Source organism: Pelodiscus sinensis, chromosome 1 (genome assembly GCF_052426305.1).
Source record: "Pelodiscus sinensis isolate ZL-2025 chromosome 1, ASM5242630v1, whole genome shotgun sequence".
Taxonomy (NCBI): domain Eukaryota; kingdom Metazoa; phylum Chordata; order Testudines; family Trionychidae; genus Pelodiscus; species Pelodiscus sinensis.
In genome coordinates this window covers 333,497,068-333,515,298 of record NC_143052.1, presented here as the reverse complement: position 1 = coordinate 333,515,298, position 18,231 = coordinate 333,497,068, and the positions used below count along the sequence as shown (strand labels likewise).

Here is an 18,231-nt window from a genome sequence, read left to right as displayed (position 1 = left end):
TGAGCCATACTTGTGCCCTGGGCAGTGGGCGAGCGGTGCATGCGTGGCCCCGCCCCCGGGCGCGCGGCGCCCCTTCCCACTTCAATCAGGCACCCCCCATAGGTTGGCGCCCCAGGCAGCTGCCCGGCTAGTCCCCCCCTTAATCCAGCCCTGACCCTGAGAACCAGCAATGACCCATCTGTGGAGCTCTTTTTACTCAGAAGGGCCCTGGGGTCCACTGAAGTCAATGGAAAGAGGCCCAATTGGATACACCCATGCTGAGTTTTGGAAGGCAGAGTGCTGGGAGGGAGAGGGGAGGTCCCTGAGGCATGCCAGTGCAGAGGGAGTCATGTCACATAGCTGACTCCTTAGCATGTGCCCTGAAGCCCCTTCAAAAAGTGAAAATGAATGAGTCCCAGAATGCCCAGGAGTGGCATTCAAATGTGATTTAGCTGACACGTGTTTATTAAAAAAATCTCATGTAAACATACAACTCATTAGTGAAGGTACCAAGGCAGATGCTGCAAAGAACAAACTAGTCCAGTCCTCAGGAACCACCCTATTCAGAGGCTGTGGTATGTCTTACTGTAGCTTTCACACCTGTTTCACCTATCAAGCCATCCCCTCCACAAGAGGGTGGGAAAGGGTGAGGAAACTCTATTAGCATAATAGTCCCTTAGGCCCGGTCTACACTAAAGGGGAAGTCGACATAAGATGTGAAACTCCAGCTACGTTAATCACATAAATCGTATTTTTGGGCTGCAAATGCTCCTGTCAACTTCCCTTACTCCTCGTGACAAGCAGAACTGGCGGTGCGGATGGGGGTGCCCTCTCAGTTCGAATTAGCAGGTCTTCACTAGACCTGTTAATTCGAATGCTAGAAGACCAACCTCCAGAGGATCGATCTCCTCTATAGTATAGACAAGTCCTTACAGAATCACAGAGACATATTGGAACGCTGCAGGTACCAATTCCAGCACATGGGCTGGACTGAACTTCCTGATGGCTCCCCGCCCCATTTCAGATCAACCATATCCAACATGATGGCAATTTAACCCTATCACTGAAGGTGCTGTCTGAACACATCATTATATTTGTATTAATAAATCACATTTATTACAGTAAAACCTACAGGCCAACCAAGTATGGGGCTCCATTGTGCTAGGCGCTGTACAAATACAGAGTTGTAGCTGGTCCCTGCCACAAAGAGCTTATAGTCGAAATAGACAAGAAAGAAACAGGGAGGGAGAAGGGACCTGACATGCAAGCAGGATGGGTGGTTTAGTTAGGAGAGAAATCAATCAAATCGATAAGTGAGACAGGGAAGGACCATATGAAGGAGAGAAGTATGGAGTGAAGCTAAGGTGATGAGACTGAAGACTTTCTCTTTTCTTCCCAATCCTCCTTAGATGAGAGTCTTTCTGAACTCAAAGCAAGTTCTTGCCACGCTGACTCAAAGGATTCAACTTGCAGCAATTCCTTATTCTCTCAGCCATGTTTTTAAAGGGACCATATTTTAACAATCTCCGCCAATGTGAAATATTTCTTAGCAGATGATATCTTGGCCTTCACTGTACTCAGGTCCACAGAATGTCTGCACAGAATTTCCTTGGCTTGGTGAATCTGATAGCAAGATACCTTTAGTATTAGGTTTTTCCCCTGTGGTTTGTCTCTGTAGCACCAGTATGCACTGGACTTCATTTTGTTGTATTGTGTTGTACCTGCAGTTAGTAGTGCTCACAAGTGACAGCATCACACATCTAATTCTCTGAGTGCTTCCATGGATCAGAGAGTTTGATGTATATAGGATACTACAGGGATGAAAGTAACAAATTTCTTACACGTACTGTCCATCATAGGGATCTCAGTGCAGTAGGGGGTCTCAGCGCAGGAGCTGAGGCGTTGCAATATGACAGTACCTGTGAGAAATGTAAGTGTGTGGTGGAGTGTGGGGGGCTTAGGGCAGAGGATTGTGGTGTGTGTGGGAGTATATGCAGGAGACAGAGTACAGGGCTGGGAATGTGGGGGGAAGGCTCAGAGCAGCGGGTGTGTAGGTCCAGGAGTCAGGCCACAGGGCTGGGAGTGGGAGGGAGAGTATGTGGGGATGCCTGGTTACCTTACCTGGCTGGTGGACAGGTCCCTGCTGCTGCAATAAGGGAGCTGTGGGCTGGCTGTGTGGAGGCGCTGCTTCAGGGAAACCGGCAGCAATGCTAGAACCCCCCTAGCCTGCTGCTCCCTTCTCATGGCTTCTTCCCAGGGATCACTGGCAACAGTGCACACCACGGATGGCATGTGTGCTGCTCAGTGTCCTCTGAAGGGACAGCAGAACAGGTGCAGATGCACCAGTAATCCAGCTGCCTGCCTCGCCTGGCTGGGTGCAGGAGCCTGGCTGGGAGAGTGCACCGGACTTTCACCTCTGATATTCTGTCATTTCCACTGCAAATTGCAAACAAAATCTTCGGCAACAACACTGCACCCATGATGTGGTAGGTTGGGATGCAGCACTTATAACCAAACTAAGTTCATAATGAAACAGTCCTCTAGGCAGGAAAGGGGAAGAGTTATTTGCTTAGGACTGAGCCATGCCAATAATTAAAGGTGCTGACATGTATCTAGACATGTATCTACGCAGAACGTAATGCTGCTTTATCTGAAATATCTGTACTACTGCCCTCAAAAGCCTTGTTATGCAACATAATAAAGACTTAACTGCATGTTTTACAAAACTGAATACAGTTAATCTGTTTGGACGAGGGACAGGCTCGTCAATTCATACTTTAATCCCATGGAGAAAATTTCTTGGGGCCATATTGCTGATCATTTACCCACAAGCATGTTTACTGCAAACCCATCCTTGTTCCACACACAGAACGGGTCACAAATGTTCTCTCAGTGTGGGCTGAAATGGAACATTTTACTCATACAATGCTGAGATAGCAGCCCTCCTCTTGGCGACTTAGGACTGCAACACATTTGGATCCTTCGAAGAACATACTGCAACTCTAGCTGGTGCTCTTTGCTGTAGCGACCATATCCATGATAAGTATTGCCATTAATACACCCACCCAGCCAGCCCTACTAAAAAAAAGGAAACCCCTCTGAGAGAGGTCTTTCCTCTGTCTCCCAGTTCATTCTATGCTTTACAATGTTGTGCAAAACAGAGAACAAGACGGTCCCTATTTTGGCAAATTTACAATCCAAAAGTGTTTACAATCTGGTTAGAGCATAAACATGCCTAAGTAGTGACTGTGTCTTCTTCTGTTTTATACTAAGTTAGCACTCTGCCAATGCTTAAAAATATAATAAATCATACAGCACATGCTCTTGGTAGGATAAGACAATAAAAATGTGAAGTGCAGCAAATAAAACTATGGGGTGTGGGCTTGGGGGGTTGTTTTTTTGACAGAATCTCTCTTTCTCCCTCCCTCCCCTCTTTTGGCAGCTTTCAAAGAACAGAAAGCTTTGTTATTTCAAATATTCTTAATGAAAAGAAATTACATTATAGCAGCAATTTGTTGGTTAAGCATCAAAGATTTAAAACTGAAGATAGAAATCCCCCCACACACAAAAGTGAGGTTTAAAATAGAAAGAGGATGGTTTATCTTCCCTATTGACACACATTAAGAACCAAGAACAGATAAGTTTGCTTTTGTACTAAGTCTTTTCTTGATGTAGGCTGCTCACAGAGTGAGAGAGCCTTACTAGTAGGAGAGGTTTCACCATGCCCAAAGCTTTACAGCTTGTCTGACCTGTTTCTATTCATGGTAGTTCTAAAATTAAGCCCCTCCAAAAGATACACAGGTCTGAATAGAGAGTTAGAGTTTTAATAATAGCCCCAATAAAACATAACTGGGAAGGGATGAGAAGATGGAGTACTCGTCTAAAAAGCTTCCATTTTTCAGCCTGACTTACCTCCTAAATTTTGCTTGTATAGTATTCTTGGCTTCAAAATCCCAAGCATAGTTAAAACAACCATTTGTCTTTTAGCTCACTGCTCCTGCTACACTGAATAGAAATAAGACCATCTATAATCCCACATCAGCTCTAATCACAGCTGCTTAGCTGAGGCTTCTCTTGCCAACAACACCACACAGCACTCACTGGGCCAGGGGGGCACTGAAAAGATACATTTCAGTGACAGCTGTGTGCCACTTTCCCAGAGACTGCAGCTGCTCCAGAGCTACCAGTGGTAAAAGCCTGGCTGAAAAACTTTTTCAGCACTATTGCAATGTGCTGGGCACACTGAAGCTGTGTGGGCCATGGGGCTCAAAATGCCAGTCTCATCTGCACTGGTTCTAGCACTAGTGCATGGGGGAACAACATCTGTTAGCTTAGAAAAGGCCCAAAAGCTGCAAATCAGATAATTTGTCTTAAGGCAAAAATGTCCTCCTTTGACCAAACCAGGTGTAACGCATTAGGGCTCAGGATGGTGAATCCCTTTGTGACGACGCAGTTGGGGTTCCCCCGATCCTGCACCCCCGTAGCAGCCACAACAGCCTCCACCAGCCAGCAGAATAGAAAGGGGTTTATTGATTTTCCAGAATACAGCACAGCATAGACGTGATGTGGCAATAGGAGGGGGGCTAGGATGCCCCAAACCTCTTAAGGCGGGGTGCCTGAGCCCCTAGTCTCCAAGCCCCCTCCCTAGGCTGTCTCCATCATGTTTCCAGCCCCATAGAATCATAGAATAATAGGACTGGAAGGGACCTCGAGAGGTCATCGAGTCCAGCCCCCCGCCCTCAAGGCAGGATCAAGCTCCGTCTACACCATCCCTGACAGATGTCTATCTAACCTGTTCTTAAATATCTCCAGAGAGGGAGATTCCACCACCTCCCTTGGCAATTTATTCCAATATTTGACCACCCTGACAGTTAGGAATTTTTTCCTAATGTCCAATCTAAACCTCCCTTGCTGCACTTTAAGCCCATTACTCCTTGTCCTGTCCTCAGAAACCAAGAGGAACAAATTTTCTCCTTCCTCCTTGTGACACCCTTTTAGATATTTGAAAACCGCTATCATGTCCCCCCTTAATCTTCTTTTTTCCAAACTAAACAAGCCCAGTTCATGAAGCCTGGCTTCATAGGTCATGTTCTCTAAACCTTTAATCATTCTTGTCGCTCTTCTCTGTACCCTTTCCAATTTCTCCACATCTTTCTTGAAATGTGGCGCCCAGAACTGGACACAGTACTCCAGCTGAGGCCTAACTAGTGCAGAGTAGAGTGGCAGAATGACTTCACGAGTTTTGCTTACAACACACCTGTTGATACAACCTAGAATCATATTTGCTTTTTTTGCAACAGCATCACACTGTTGGCTCATATTCAACTTGTGGTCCACTATGACCCCTAGATCCCTTTCCGCCATGCTCCTTCCTAGACAGTCGCTTCCCATCTTGTATGTATGGAACTGATTGTTCCTTCCTAAGTGGAGCACTTTGCATTTCTCCTTATTAAACCTCATCCTGTTTACCTCTGACCATTTCTCTAACTTGCTAAGGTCATTTTGAATTATGTCCCTATCCTCCAAAGAAGTTGCAACCCCACCCAGTTTGGTATCATCTGCAAACTTAATAAGCGTACTCTCTATCCCAATATCTACATCATTGATGAAGATATTGAACAGTACGGGTCCCAAAACAGACCCTTGAGGAACTCCACTTGTTATCCCTTTCCAGCAGGATTTAGAACCGTTAACAACAACTCTCTGACTACGGTTATCCAGCCAATTATGCACCCACCTTATCGTGGCCCTATCTAAGTTATATTTGCCTAGTTTATCAATAAGAATATCATGCGAGACCGTATCAAATGCCTTACTAAAGTCTAGGTATATGACATCCACTGCTTCTCCCTTATCCACAAGGCTTGTTATCTTATCAAAGAAAGCTATCAGATTAGTTTGGCATGACTTGTTCTTCACAAACCCATGCTGGCTATTCCCTATCACTTTATTACCTTCCAAGTGTTTGCATATGATTTCCTTAATTACCTGCTCCATTATCTTCCCTGGGACAGACGTTAAACTGACCGGTCTGTAGTTTCCTGGGTTGTTCTTATTCCCCTTTTTATAGATGGGCACAATATTTGCCCTTTTCCAGTCTTCTGGAATTTCCCCTGTCTGCCATGATTTTTCAAAGATCATAGCTAAAGGCTCAGATACCTCCTCTATCAGCTCCTTGAGTATCCTGGGATGCATTTCATCAGGACCTGGTGACTTGCTGACATCTAACTTTCCTACGTGATTTTTAACTTGTTCTTTGTGTATCCTATCTTCTAAACTTACCCTCTCTCTGCTTGTATTCACTACGTTTGGCACACCTCCAGACTTCTCGGTGAAGACCGAAACAAAGAAGTCATTGAGCATCTCCGCCATTTCCAAGTTCCCTGTTACTGCTTCTCCCTCCTCACTAAGCAGTGGGCCTACCCTGTCCTTGGTCTTCCTCTTGCTTTTAATGTATTTATAAAAGGTCTTCTTGTTTCCCTTTATGCCTGTAGCTAGTTTGATCTCATTTTGTGCCTTTGCCTTTCTAATCTTGCCCCTGCATTCCCGTGTTGCTTGCCTATATTCCTCCTTTGTTAGTTGTCCTAGTTTCCATTTTTTATATGACTCCTTTTTTATTTTGAGATCGTGCAAGATCTCCTTGTTAAGCCAAGCTGGTCTTTTGCCATATTTTCTATCTTTCCTACACAGCGGAATTGTTTGCTTTTGGGCCCTTAACAACGTCCCTTTGAAATACTTCCAACTCTCCTCAGTTGTTTTTCCCTTCAGTCTTGCTTCCCATGGGACCTTACCTACAAGTTCTCTGAGCTTATCAAAATCTGCCTTCCTGAAATCCATTACCTCAATTGTGCTGGTCTCCCTTCTACCTTTCCTTAAGATCATGAACTCTATTATTTCGTGATCACTGTCCCCTATACTGTCTTCCACTTTCAAGTTCTCAACTAGTTCCTCCCTATTTGTTAAAACCAAATCCAGAACAGCTTCTCCTCTGGTAGCTTTTTCAACCTTCTGAAACAGAAAGTTGTCTCCAATGCAGTCCAGAAACTTATTGGATAGCCTGTGCCTCGCTGTGTTAGTTTCCCAACATATGTCTGGATAGTTGAAGTCCCCCATCACCACCAAATCTTGGGCTTTGGATAGTTTTGTTAATTGTTTAAAAAAGGCCTCATCCACCTCCTCCACCTGGCTAGGTGGCCTGTAGTAGACTCCTAGCATGATATCACCCTCGTTTTTTACCCCTTTTAGCTTAACCCAGAGACTCTCCACACAGCTATCTCCTACATTCATCTCCACTTCAGTCCAAGTGTGTACATTTTTAATATACAAGGCAACCCCTCCTCCCTTTTTTCCCTGTCTGTCCTTCCTGAGCAAGCCGTACCCTTCCATACCAACATTCCAATCATGCGTCCCATCCCACCAGGTTTCTGTAATACCAATGATATCATAGTTGTATTTATTGGTTAGCAATTCCAGTTCTTCCTGCTTATTACCCATACTTCTCGCATTTGTATATAGGCATCTAAGATACTGATTTGATCTTGCCTCCCTGTTGTGCCCTGACCCTCCTTTCTCCTTCCCATTATAGGCCGTAGTCCCCCCCATTTCCAACCCATCTCCCAGTCCCGCACATGCAGCACTTACCTGTGGGCTTTGTTCACCTGCCCCCAACAAACCTAGTTTAAAGCCCTCCTCACAAGGTTAGCCAGTCTGTGTCCAAACAAGGCCTTCCCGCTCCTGGAAAGGTGAACTCCATCTCCGCCAAGCAGTCCTTCCTGGAAGAGCACCCCGTGATCAAGGAAGCCGAATCCCTCCTGGCGACACCATCGTCGCAGCCAGGCATTCACCTCCAGGATGCACCTCTCTCTGCCCGGGCCCCTACCTTTGACAGGAAGGATAGAAGAGAATACCACCTGCGCTCCAAACTCCTTCACCCGTACTCCCAAAGCCCTGTAGTCACACTTGATCCGCTCAGTGTCACACCTGGCAGTATCATTTGTGCCCACGTGGATGAGTAGCATGGGGTAGTAGTCAGAGGGCCGGATAATCCTCGACAATGCCTCCGTAACATCTCGGATACGGGCCCCTGGCAGACAGCATACCTCTCGAGATGAGCTGTCAGGGCGACAGATGGGTGCCTCCGTTCCCCTCAGAAGAGAGTCTCCAACCACCACTACCCTACGCTTCCTCCTCGCAGTGGTGGCAGGAGACTGCTCAACCTTGGTGGTGCAAGGCCTGGTCTCCTCCACTGTGGGGGGTGACTCCTTGTCTCCTGCTGAAAGTAAAGTGTAACGGTTATGTAACAACACAGTGGGAGGGTTAGGAGCAGGGGTGGAACACTGCCTGCTGCCGGAAGTAACCAGCTGCCAGTTCTCACCCTGCACCACCGCCTCCTCCATAACTGGCTGGTCAACAGTCCCACATCCTAGGACAGTGACCTCCGTGGACTCCACAGGAATACTGTCCAGGAATTCCTCATGGCTTCGAATGCTCCTCAGCCTGGCCACCTCCTCCTGTAGCTCTCCCACCTGCTGCCTGAGAGATTCCACCAGCAGGCACCTTTCACAATGGTTGTCTCCCCCAGCCTGGAGATCACTCAGTGGGAATTGCAAGCCACAAATACAGCAAGACCACACCAGGACCTGGGTAGAGGCATCCATGCTCAGGTTCTCTGTCTGGATACAGGCACAGGTGGAGGAGACAGGAGAAGTACTGGCACAAGCGCTTCGGGTCTTCATCACCATCAGTCACTCCCTCTGCCCAACTCCCCTGTCTGCAGTCCCCTGTCCGCTTCGCTCCCCTGGTCGCACTGCTCTGGCTTTTTAAAGCCTGCTTGCCTAGGTCAGGCCTGCCCCCTTCTGAGTCACACAGGGGAAGGCTGAGCCTGAGGCTAATCAGAGGCAATCAGACTCACTCTTCCTCTCCCCATGTACTTCCTTTGTTCCAACCTCCTTCCCTCCCACCAGTCAGAACCGGTCAGGGCAGTGTCTGGCCCCCCTGCTGGGCCGTGGTCACAGAAAGGGCCAGTAGGGGACAGCCCAAGACTAGCGACCAGCAAGATGCCCCACTACATCACACATCCTTCCACACCCGAAGAAGCCAATCACTTGTAGGCCTCACTTGTAGGAAATGGAGAAAGGCAAAACATACTGCCAAAGCTCAAGAGAACTCTAGGTGTTATAAACAGTCAATCATGTCATTTGCCCTGCTTGGGAACAATGGAAACAACCATCTATTTGACATACAAATAACATGATGGTATTTAAAGACCTTGGAAAAAGGGTCAAGTTCAATGTCCAAAGTTGTCCTATTTATGGTTTATAAATCCAATCTGCCTTGAGATCAGTAAATCAAAGTCCAAAAGAAATCTAACTTACTTACTGTCTCATCTCAACATAATATTAAATAGTTATGGAAAAACAAGGACAGAGGAAGCAGGAAGCAGAAACAGATGGAAAAATAAGTTGATTTCATTTTCTATTATATTAAACTTTTTATTGAAGGCTTCTATATAACTCCTTTTTCCATCACCCCCTGTAACCAGTTTTAACTTTATTTATGGGCTGTTGCCACTAAAGAATAAGGAAGTGCTAGCCCAGGACTAAGGGAAGTTTACAAGCAAGGACTGCAAATCAGGATCTCAATCTGGAGGAGTATGAGCAGTCCATAGCAGCTCACTGGATCAAGCTCTAGGACAGTTCAAAGGTGGAATTAGTTAGGTTTCCCACACCTTCTTTCCAAGACACTGTCTTTTCCTTAGAGTTCTCATCTGCTTATGTAGCAGCAGCAGCAGTTCTGAACTAATCCTATCAGCCAAAATGGTGGCAACGTGAATAAAGTGTTTAATGGTGCTTTATGACTGGGGGGGGGGGGTGCTAAAGAAATTCATTTTACATTCTTTCCATCCAAAATCACAGTTTCACCTGCTTGCAATAGATGCATCTGGCTCAGTGAGTTAAAATCTGTAGTGCACAAAGAACAAGACCCCAGCAGGGTGCTAACTGTCTAACCACATAAACGCAAACACCCGTGCCCCACTCCTGCCCCATCTATGTGGTCCCGCTCTGCTCACTCCATCTCCCCTCTGTACATCACTCACTCTCCCCGACTCTCACACTTTCACCAGGCTGGGGCAGGGAATGCAGGTTCTGGGCTGGGGCCAAAGGGTTTGGAGCATGGGAGGGGCTTTGGCTGAGTTTGGGGCAGGAAGTTGGGGTGCAGGAGGAGGTGAGGGGTGTGGGCTCCAGCCAGGTGATGTGTAACTCAGGTGGCTCCTGGTCGGCGGTACACTAGAGCTAAGGCAGGCTCCTTGTCTGCCCTGGCTCTGAATTGCTTCCAGAAGCAGCCAGCATGTGCCTGAGGTCCCAGCTCCATTTGCTGCCCATGCCCACAAGCGCCATCCCCGCAGATCCCACTGGATATGATTCCCAGCCAATGGGAGCTGTGGAGTCAGCACTTGGGGCAAGAGCAGTGCACTGAGACACTGCGGCCATCCTTCCTTCTAGGGGCTACCAGGACATGGTGGCCACTTCTGAGAGCAGTGCAGAGCCAGGGCAGGCAGGGAGCCAGCTTTAGCCCCAAGGCACTGCTGGACTATTAGGCTATGTCTAGACTATGCTGTATTTTCGAAAGAGGATATGCAAATTCCGCAGAAATTTGCATTTCTTCTTCCAATTTCACTTTAGAAAGCAAGTCTTTCTAAAGTGAAAGTAGTCTGAACAGGATTTTTCAGAACACTCCCTCTCCCCTTTTTTGAAAAACCGCTCTTCCTTAAAAATGAGGTTTACGTGGTTTTTCGAAAAAAGGGGGGGGATTCCGAAAAAACCATGTCCAGACCCGCTTTTGAAAGTGAGATCAGAAGAAGACATGCAGATTCCTGTGGAATTTGCATATCCTCTTTCGAAAATACAGCCTAGTCTAAACGCATCCTTAGTGGCCTAAAATTTCCCATAAAATACAGGACTATGTAGCACTTTAAAGACTAACAAGATGGTTTATTAGATGATGAGCTTTCGTGGGCCAGACCCACTTCCTCCGATCAAATAGTGGAAGAAAATAATCACAACCATATATACCAAAGGATACAATTAAAAAAATGAACACATATGAAAAGGACAAATCACATTTCAGAACAGAAGGGGGATGTAGGAAGGTGGGGAAAGGAAGGTGAATGTCTGTGAGTTAATGATATTAGAGGTGGGGAAAGATAAATGTCTGTGAGCTAATGGTATTAGAGGTGATAATTGGGGAAGCTATCTTTGTAATGGGTAAGGTAGTTGGGGTCTTTGTTCAACCCCCTGCAGAGAGTGTTGAATTTTAGCATGAATGCCAGTTCAGAGGATTCCCTTTCAAGTGCAGATTTGAAAGTCTTCTTGAGTAGGATGCACGTGGTTAAGTCATTGAGACAGTGTCCTTTCTGGTTGAAATGGCAAGAAACTGTTTTACTTTGTGATCCTGTCTAATGTCTGTTTTGTGGGCATTGATTCATTGGCAAAGTGTCTGAGATGTTTGTCCGATGTACATAGCAGACGGACACTTTCGGCACATGATAGCATAAATTATATTTCTGGATGCGCAGGAATATGTATTCTTGATCTTATAACTCACTTGGTTAGGCCCAATAATGGTGTCAGCAGAGTGAATATGTGGACAAAGCTGGCAACGGGTTTGTTGCAAGGGAAAGTACCAGGGTTGGTATTAGTGTGGTATGTCCTGTGGCTGTTGGTAAGAATCATCTTGAGGTTAGGTGGTTGTCTATAGGAGACTGTGGGTCTGTCTCCCAGAGCTTCTTGGGTTTAGTGTCCTGTTCCAGTATAGGCTGTAATTTATTGATAATGTGTTGGACAGGTTTAAGTTGGGAGCTGTAGGTGATGACAAGTGGTGTTCTATTGTTGGTTTTCTTGGGTCTGTCTTGTAGTAGATGGTTTCTAGGTATTTGTTTGGCTCTTTCAATTTGCTTTTTTATTTCTCCGGGTGGGTAGTTGAGATTTATAAATGCTTGGTAGAGATTCTGAAGTTTCTGGTCTCTGTCAGTGGGATTAGAGCAGAGGCGGTTGTATCGAAGGGCTTGGCTATAGACGATGGATCGTGTGGTGTGTGCTGGATGGGAGCTGGAAGCATGTAGGTAACTTTATGAGTCAGTGGGTTTTCTGTAGAGGGTGGTGTCTAATTTTCCATTGTTGATTTGTACTGTGGTGTCCAGGAAATGGATCTCTCGTGTGGAATGGTCCAGGCTGAGGTTAATGGTGGGGTGTAGGTTGTTGAAATCTCTGTGGAATGTCTCCAGTGTTTCTTGGCCATGTGTCCAGATCATAAAGATGTCATCGATGTAGCATAAGTAGAGAAGGGGTAAAAGGGGTAAAAATTTCCCAGTTTGACTTCAGTAGCTTCCAGGAGATAAAGCCTGATTCCAGGAACCTTCTGATGAAACTGGAAGGGTTGGCAATCCTAGGAATCAATGTCAAATGTGACTCTGCCATGCACCAATGCAATAGCTCAGCTACTGGATCATCAGTTACACCAGTACCTTTAACAGAGGCACAAATGCAAGGCAAATCCAGTGACATGTCAAGAATAAATATAAATAAACAACGCTCCACCCCACTCCCCAGTGTTCTCAGCAGCTGCTTGAAAATTGAAGTGTTAAGATTCCAGATGCAGCTAATCCAGAGTCATTATTTCATTAATATTTCCTGGCACATATCGGTACACAGAAGGTCAATGACACTATTACGAAGTATCTGTTGTAATTGCTGTGAGCTGCTCATTAAGGGCCAGATCCAGAAACTATGTGAAGCCAAAAAAAAAAAAAATTCCCATGGTCTTCAACTGTCTTTGGATCAGCACCTAAAGAAGAAACTCTACAGAGACTCACCCCACATACAGAATTCCTCAGTCTAAAGTTTTCCTCAGACATCCTGGATCCCATTAAGCTCTCAGTGACGTCTATTGGTCATTTAGGCTACATCTACACTGCAGTGTTATTTCAGGATACTAGAGGTATCTCAAAATAGCTATCCTGTGTCTTACAACAAGCTCATTATTTTGAAATATAACAGGCTCTCTATCCCAATGTCCCTGTAAATCTCATTCCACGAGGAGCAAGGGACGCTTCAGAGTAATGGGTTATTTCGAAATATGGCGCTGTGTAGACAGCACCAAATTATAAAATAAGCTATTTCAAAATTGACTCAAAATAAGGTACACAATTTGCATAGCTCAAATTGCATAGTTTATTTTGAGCTATGGGTGCAGTGTAGATGTACCCTTACTGACTTCAGTGGGAACAGGCTCTAATAAAAGAGAATGCTGGATATGCTGTAACACACAGCAAGAGATACATTTCAAGTATTATCCAAACAGTTATTGCTGCAACTTTCAAATGATAGCTCATGTTGTTTTAAATGTGTTTCTTTTTTACACACACATACACACACATGTGCGTGCGCATGCACACACACACATACGATTCAGCCCTGGCATAAACTGACTGAGCCTGGCTTGACGAGGGCAAACTTTCCTTAAAGAAGATCGAGTGTGTCTGTATAAAAAGCATAAGAAATTGCCAATAAGTGAACCTCTGTGCTTTATAAGTTTTCATTTTTATAGTGAAACTTGCTCCCTATTTCTATTTAATTTCCAGAGACAGTTTCTAGCCTGAGTTACAATTTTTGTTTATTATTTTGTACCAATTGGTCCCTGTGGGTATGTCTACACTTGCACCCTCTTTCGATATAGGGATGCAAATGAAGACGGGATGTAAATGAAGACATTCGAAATTGCAAATGAAGCTGGGATTTAAATATCCCGCATGTCATTTGCATAATCGCCTTATGGCGCTATTTCAAAATAGTGCAATTTCAAAATAAAACACGCTGTATAGATGCGTTATTTCAAGAGAAAACCCTTCTCTTGAAATAACTGTTAAATAACTGTAAAACCTCATTTTAATAATAAGGGTTATTTCGAGAGAAGGATTTTCTCTCAAAATAACACGTCTACACAGAGTGTTTTATTTCGAAATAGTGCTATTTTGAAATAGCGCCATAACACAATTATGCAAATAAAGTGAAGGATATTTAAATCCCAGCTTCATTTGCAATTTCGAATGTCTTCATTTGCATCCCTCTCTCCAAAGAGGGTGCAAGTGTAGATATAACCTCAGTGTATGAATTTAAGTGTCTGCAAAAGTTTCCCAATGGATACCTCAGCACCCCTAGACTTATTTATTTGCAAAGGGCTAACAGTGGCCAAGCACTTATCTGTCCCCAGAACTGGCACAGCGCATGCAGGCCTAGTCTATGTGTAAAAGTTTTACCACCAAATACAGGCAAAACACTCCTATTGTTGACACAACTGATATCAGCACAAATGGGCTTTCGCTGCTGAAACTCACATTGGCTCAGCCAGTGAAATTAGCTGTCCCAGGAAAAGCAATTTTTGTTGATATATAAACATAGCTGACACGAGGGCTTTTGGTAGCACTGAAACACTACAATCACCCCCACCTTAACTGGCACCGTTTAGCATAGACACTGCCCCTGTGTGCCCCTACCAAACTTCTGATTGCTTAATGGGATGTTCCCTCATCTCCCCCCCCCCCCCGAGTCCTTTTGAGTGGCGTTCCCTGCACCCCTCCCTCACAGGCACCAGTCCCCTATGCTTCTAGGCTAGCAACCATTTCTAGTGTAGTCCAGCCTTGAGCCCTGATATACAGAAACCACTTTTAGATTGAACACACAGGTCTCTCTCTGACCATTCAGTCCAGTCCAAATTCCATATTGTTAGATCATGTTAGACTCTGAGGCCATGTGTACATTGGGAATTTGCCCTGCCCATCACCACTGTTGCTGGCCAGCCACCAGGATAACTGCATGGTTGCATACCCCTTGTGCAGAAAAATCATGCTGGTATTTGCACTTTGAAATGAGAGTAAGCGGCGCCAATTGGACTCCTCTCCCCATATTTGCCGATTTAAAAGCAGATGAGTGTTGGATTTTTTAAGCTTCCTATCACCTGCAGCTCGAAAATCAAACACAAAGCACAGCACCTTTCTCCAGTACTTCAGAGCTTTGCACGGAGGATCCCTGCAGCCACAAATGCATTTTATCCCAATTTTGTGCGGACGCTGGAAACACAATGTTACAACGGCACCTCTTGAACCAGGCTGCCGAGCAAGTGTTTGGAGACAGCATGACCACGTGCTACTGCAATGCTGACCTTGCTTCCCGCTGCACTAGGACGTGTGCCAGCACACAGAGAACATCTTTTGTGTTCTGGTCACAGCACCAAAGGACTTCTAAAATGGGTCTGGAAAACATCAGAATAAACACAGGCCTGGGAAGCAAAGTATGGGTGTAGATACAAGAGATGTTTAGCCAGTTGCTTCACATATTCAATATCCTTGACTTGACTTCTTTGTCCCAAAATGTTACAACCCACCCTTAGCAGGAAATATTTGGAACTAAATTGGAGCCTCGTACTGTCTATTCAGGACATTGTATAAACAGTGACAAAGCAGTGCTGGATCCGGAATGAAAGAGATCTCCCCGGATACCAAGACTAACCCATCCTTGCTGTAATTCCACTGAAATCAATGGAGTTTTACTGAGGATGAATTTAGCCCAACAACTGCTGAGCTGGAGAGATAAAACATTTCTCTTCATGACAAATATTAGCAGAGACTCATCATGCCGCATCCTCCAGTGGCCAGCATGATTATGAATGTATTAGCTCAGACCAAACAAGGGCTTAAAAAGTACAACCTTCTAGGGAGCACAGTTGCTTCAGATATTGTTTGTTCCAACTAGATAATCTCCAGGGGGCCTGCAGGCTGAGGAATAGAGATGGAAAAGCAGCCATCTGTTTTTGAAGCCAGAAAGAGACTCCTTAAAAATCAAAAGCATAAGATCAAATCTCCCTCCACCCTACACCTAGACCAGGAGTGAGCAAGATACCTCTCACAGGCTGGATCCGGCCCACCAAGCCATTGGATCCAGCCCATGGACACCCTGCCAGGTCCCTCAGGGACAGAGCAGCCGCGGTTTTAAATACAGGGCTGCTCTGTATGCCTCTCTACTCTGGAGGAAAGGAGAGGCTTTGTGTGATATCCCGCCCCCAACCCAATCCTCAGCTCCTATTGGCCAGAAACAACCAGCCAATAGGAAGCTGAGAGATTGACCTAAGGGATAGAGCAGAGTAAGCCTCTCCCCCCTCCAGGAGCTGAGGGCCACATGGAGGGAATGGCCTGCATTTTCCAGCGGTCTGGGGCTGCAGCAGGCAGGGAAGGGAACACAGCCTGCCTTGGGGGTGCTGCAGGGCTGCTGGACAGGAGATGCTTAAGTAAGCATCTGGCACCCTTGCCCATCCTGCACCATAACTCCCTCTGCCAGGTCACCATCAAAAGCCTCTGCACCCCCCCTACCTCAGATCACAACTCCCTCCCAGACTCTGTACCCCCTCTTATAGCCCTCCCCCACACCAGAATTCTCTCCTGCACCCATACCCCCTCTCTGATCCTACACCCCACTCCCCTGACCCAGATCACAACCCCCTCCTTCACCCAAATTCCCACTCAGACCTCACACTATCTCCTGCACCCCAGTTTTTTACCCCATGCGCCCTTCTGCACCCAACCTCCACCCTAGACCCCACACCTCCTCCACTGAAAAGTGAAGCCCTCGACCACTTACCAAAATCTTAGAGTGGCTCTCCCACCAAAAATTATTGCCTACCCCTGACCTAGACCTTCAAATGAACAGAAAAGACAGAAACCTCCAAGCTCATAGTATGGACACAGAAGACTATAGTGATTCAGTCTTAGCACTCATCTTATACTAGGCTCATCATATTGATAGCCGGTCAACAAGTTATTAAAATAATGAGATGGGACTCTCTGCAGTGTAGACTCATCAAAAATATAGACTTTGATCAAGGTAAGATCCTAACCACTCTTACTTCCAGAGAGATGGCTGTCTACACACTGAGGGTATGTCTACACTACCCCGCTAGTTCGAACTGGCAGGGTAATGTATGCATACCGCACTTGCTAATGAAGCCCGGGATTTGAATTTCCCGGGCTTCATTAGCATAAGCGGGGAGCCGCCATTTTTAAATCCCCGCTGCTTCAAACCCCGTGCAGCGCGGCTACACGGGGCTCGAACTAGGTAGTTCGGACTAGGTTCCTACTCCGAACTACCGTTACTCCTCGTGAAACGAGGTGTACCGGTAGTTCGGAATAGGCACCCTAGTCCGAACTACCTAGTTCGAGCCCCGTGTAGCCGCGCTGCACGGGGTTCGAAGCAGCGGGGATTTAAAAATGGCGGCTCCCCGCTTATGCTAATGAAGCCCGGGAAATTCAAATCCCGGGCTTCATTAGCAAGTGCGGTATGCATACATTACCCTCCTAGTTCGAACTAGGAGGGTAGTGTAGACATAACCTGAGGCAGGATCTCACACACACACAAAGGGTGTGTCTAGACTACATGCCTCCTTCGACGGAGGCATGTAGATTAGCCAGATCGGAAGAGGGAAATGAAGCCGCGATTAAAATAATCGCGGCTTCATTTAAATTTAAATGGCTGCCCCGATCTGCCGATCAGCTGTTTGTCGGCAGATCGGGGGAGTCTGGACGCGATGCCCCGACAAAGAAGCCTTTCTTCATCGACACAGGTAAACCTGGTTTCACGAGGCTTACCTGTGTCGATGAAGAAAGGCTTCTTTGTCGGGGCATCGCGTCCAGACTCCCCCGATCTGCCGACAAACAGCTGATCGGCAGATCGGGGCAGCCATTTAAATTTAAATGAAGCCGCGATTATTTTAATCGCGGCTTCATTTCCCTCTTCCGATCTGGCTAATCTACATGCCTCCGTCGAAGGAGGCATGTAGTCTAGACACACCCAAAGTGCTCAGTACCTTTGGCTTCTAGGTGAAAGATAACTTGGGATTCTTTGCCTGTCACTGTCCATTGAACCTTTGAAATGGATTCTTCTGCAGATTACCCACAAAATAAAGTTTATTCAGGCTGTGAGGATGGGGAGATGGGATCTGGTGGTGAAGGAAGTGCTATGGTGGTTTCTTTCCAGACTGGTGTTTGCTAAGATGCAGAGTGATCTGTTCCTGTCCTCTGCAATGCAAAACTTGACATGATTGCTAATCAACTCTGAGGACAACTGGCCAGAGGCACTGGTTTGTCCTTTATCTGCAAGAAACCTATTTATTCTCTCCTCAGACTTGTCCAGGAAAACACATTTTAAT

General features: G+C 46.0%; 1 protein-coding gene across 2 annotated transcripts in view; it reads right to left on the bottom strand.

Annotated features, from left to right (window-relative positions):
- ME3 (malic enzyme 3) overlaps nucleotides 1–18,231 on the bottom strand; it is a 165,872-nt gene that overhangs the window by 140,763 nt on the left and 6,878 nt on the right. Inside the window, exon 1 of one of the 2 annotated variants that reach the window (XM_075919400.2) lies at nucleotides 3,892–4,065. The exons of the other annotated variant lie outside the window; for it this stretch is intronic. The gene's annotated coding sequence lies outside the window, so the exon portion shown is untranslated. Of the gene's footprint in view, nucleotides 1–3,891; nucleotides 4,066–18,231 lie in introns of those variants that run through there. 2 annotated transcript variants of the gene reach the window in all.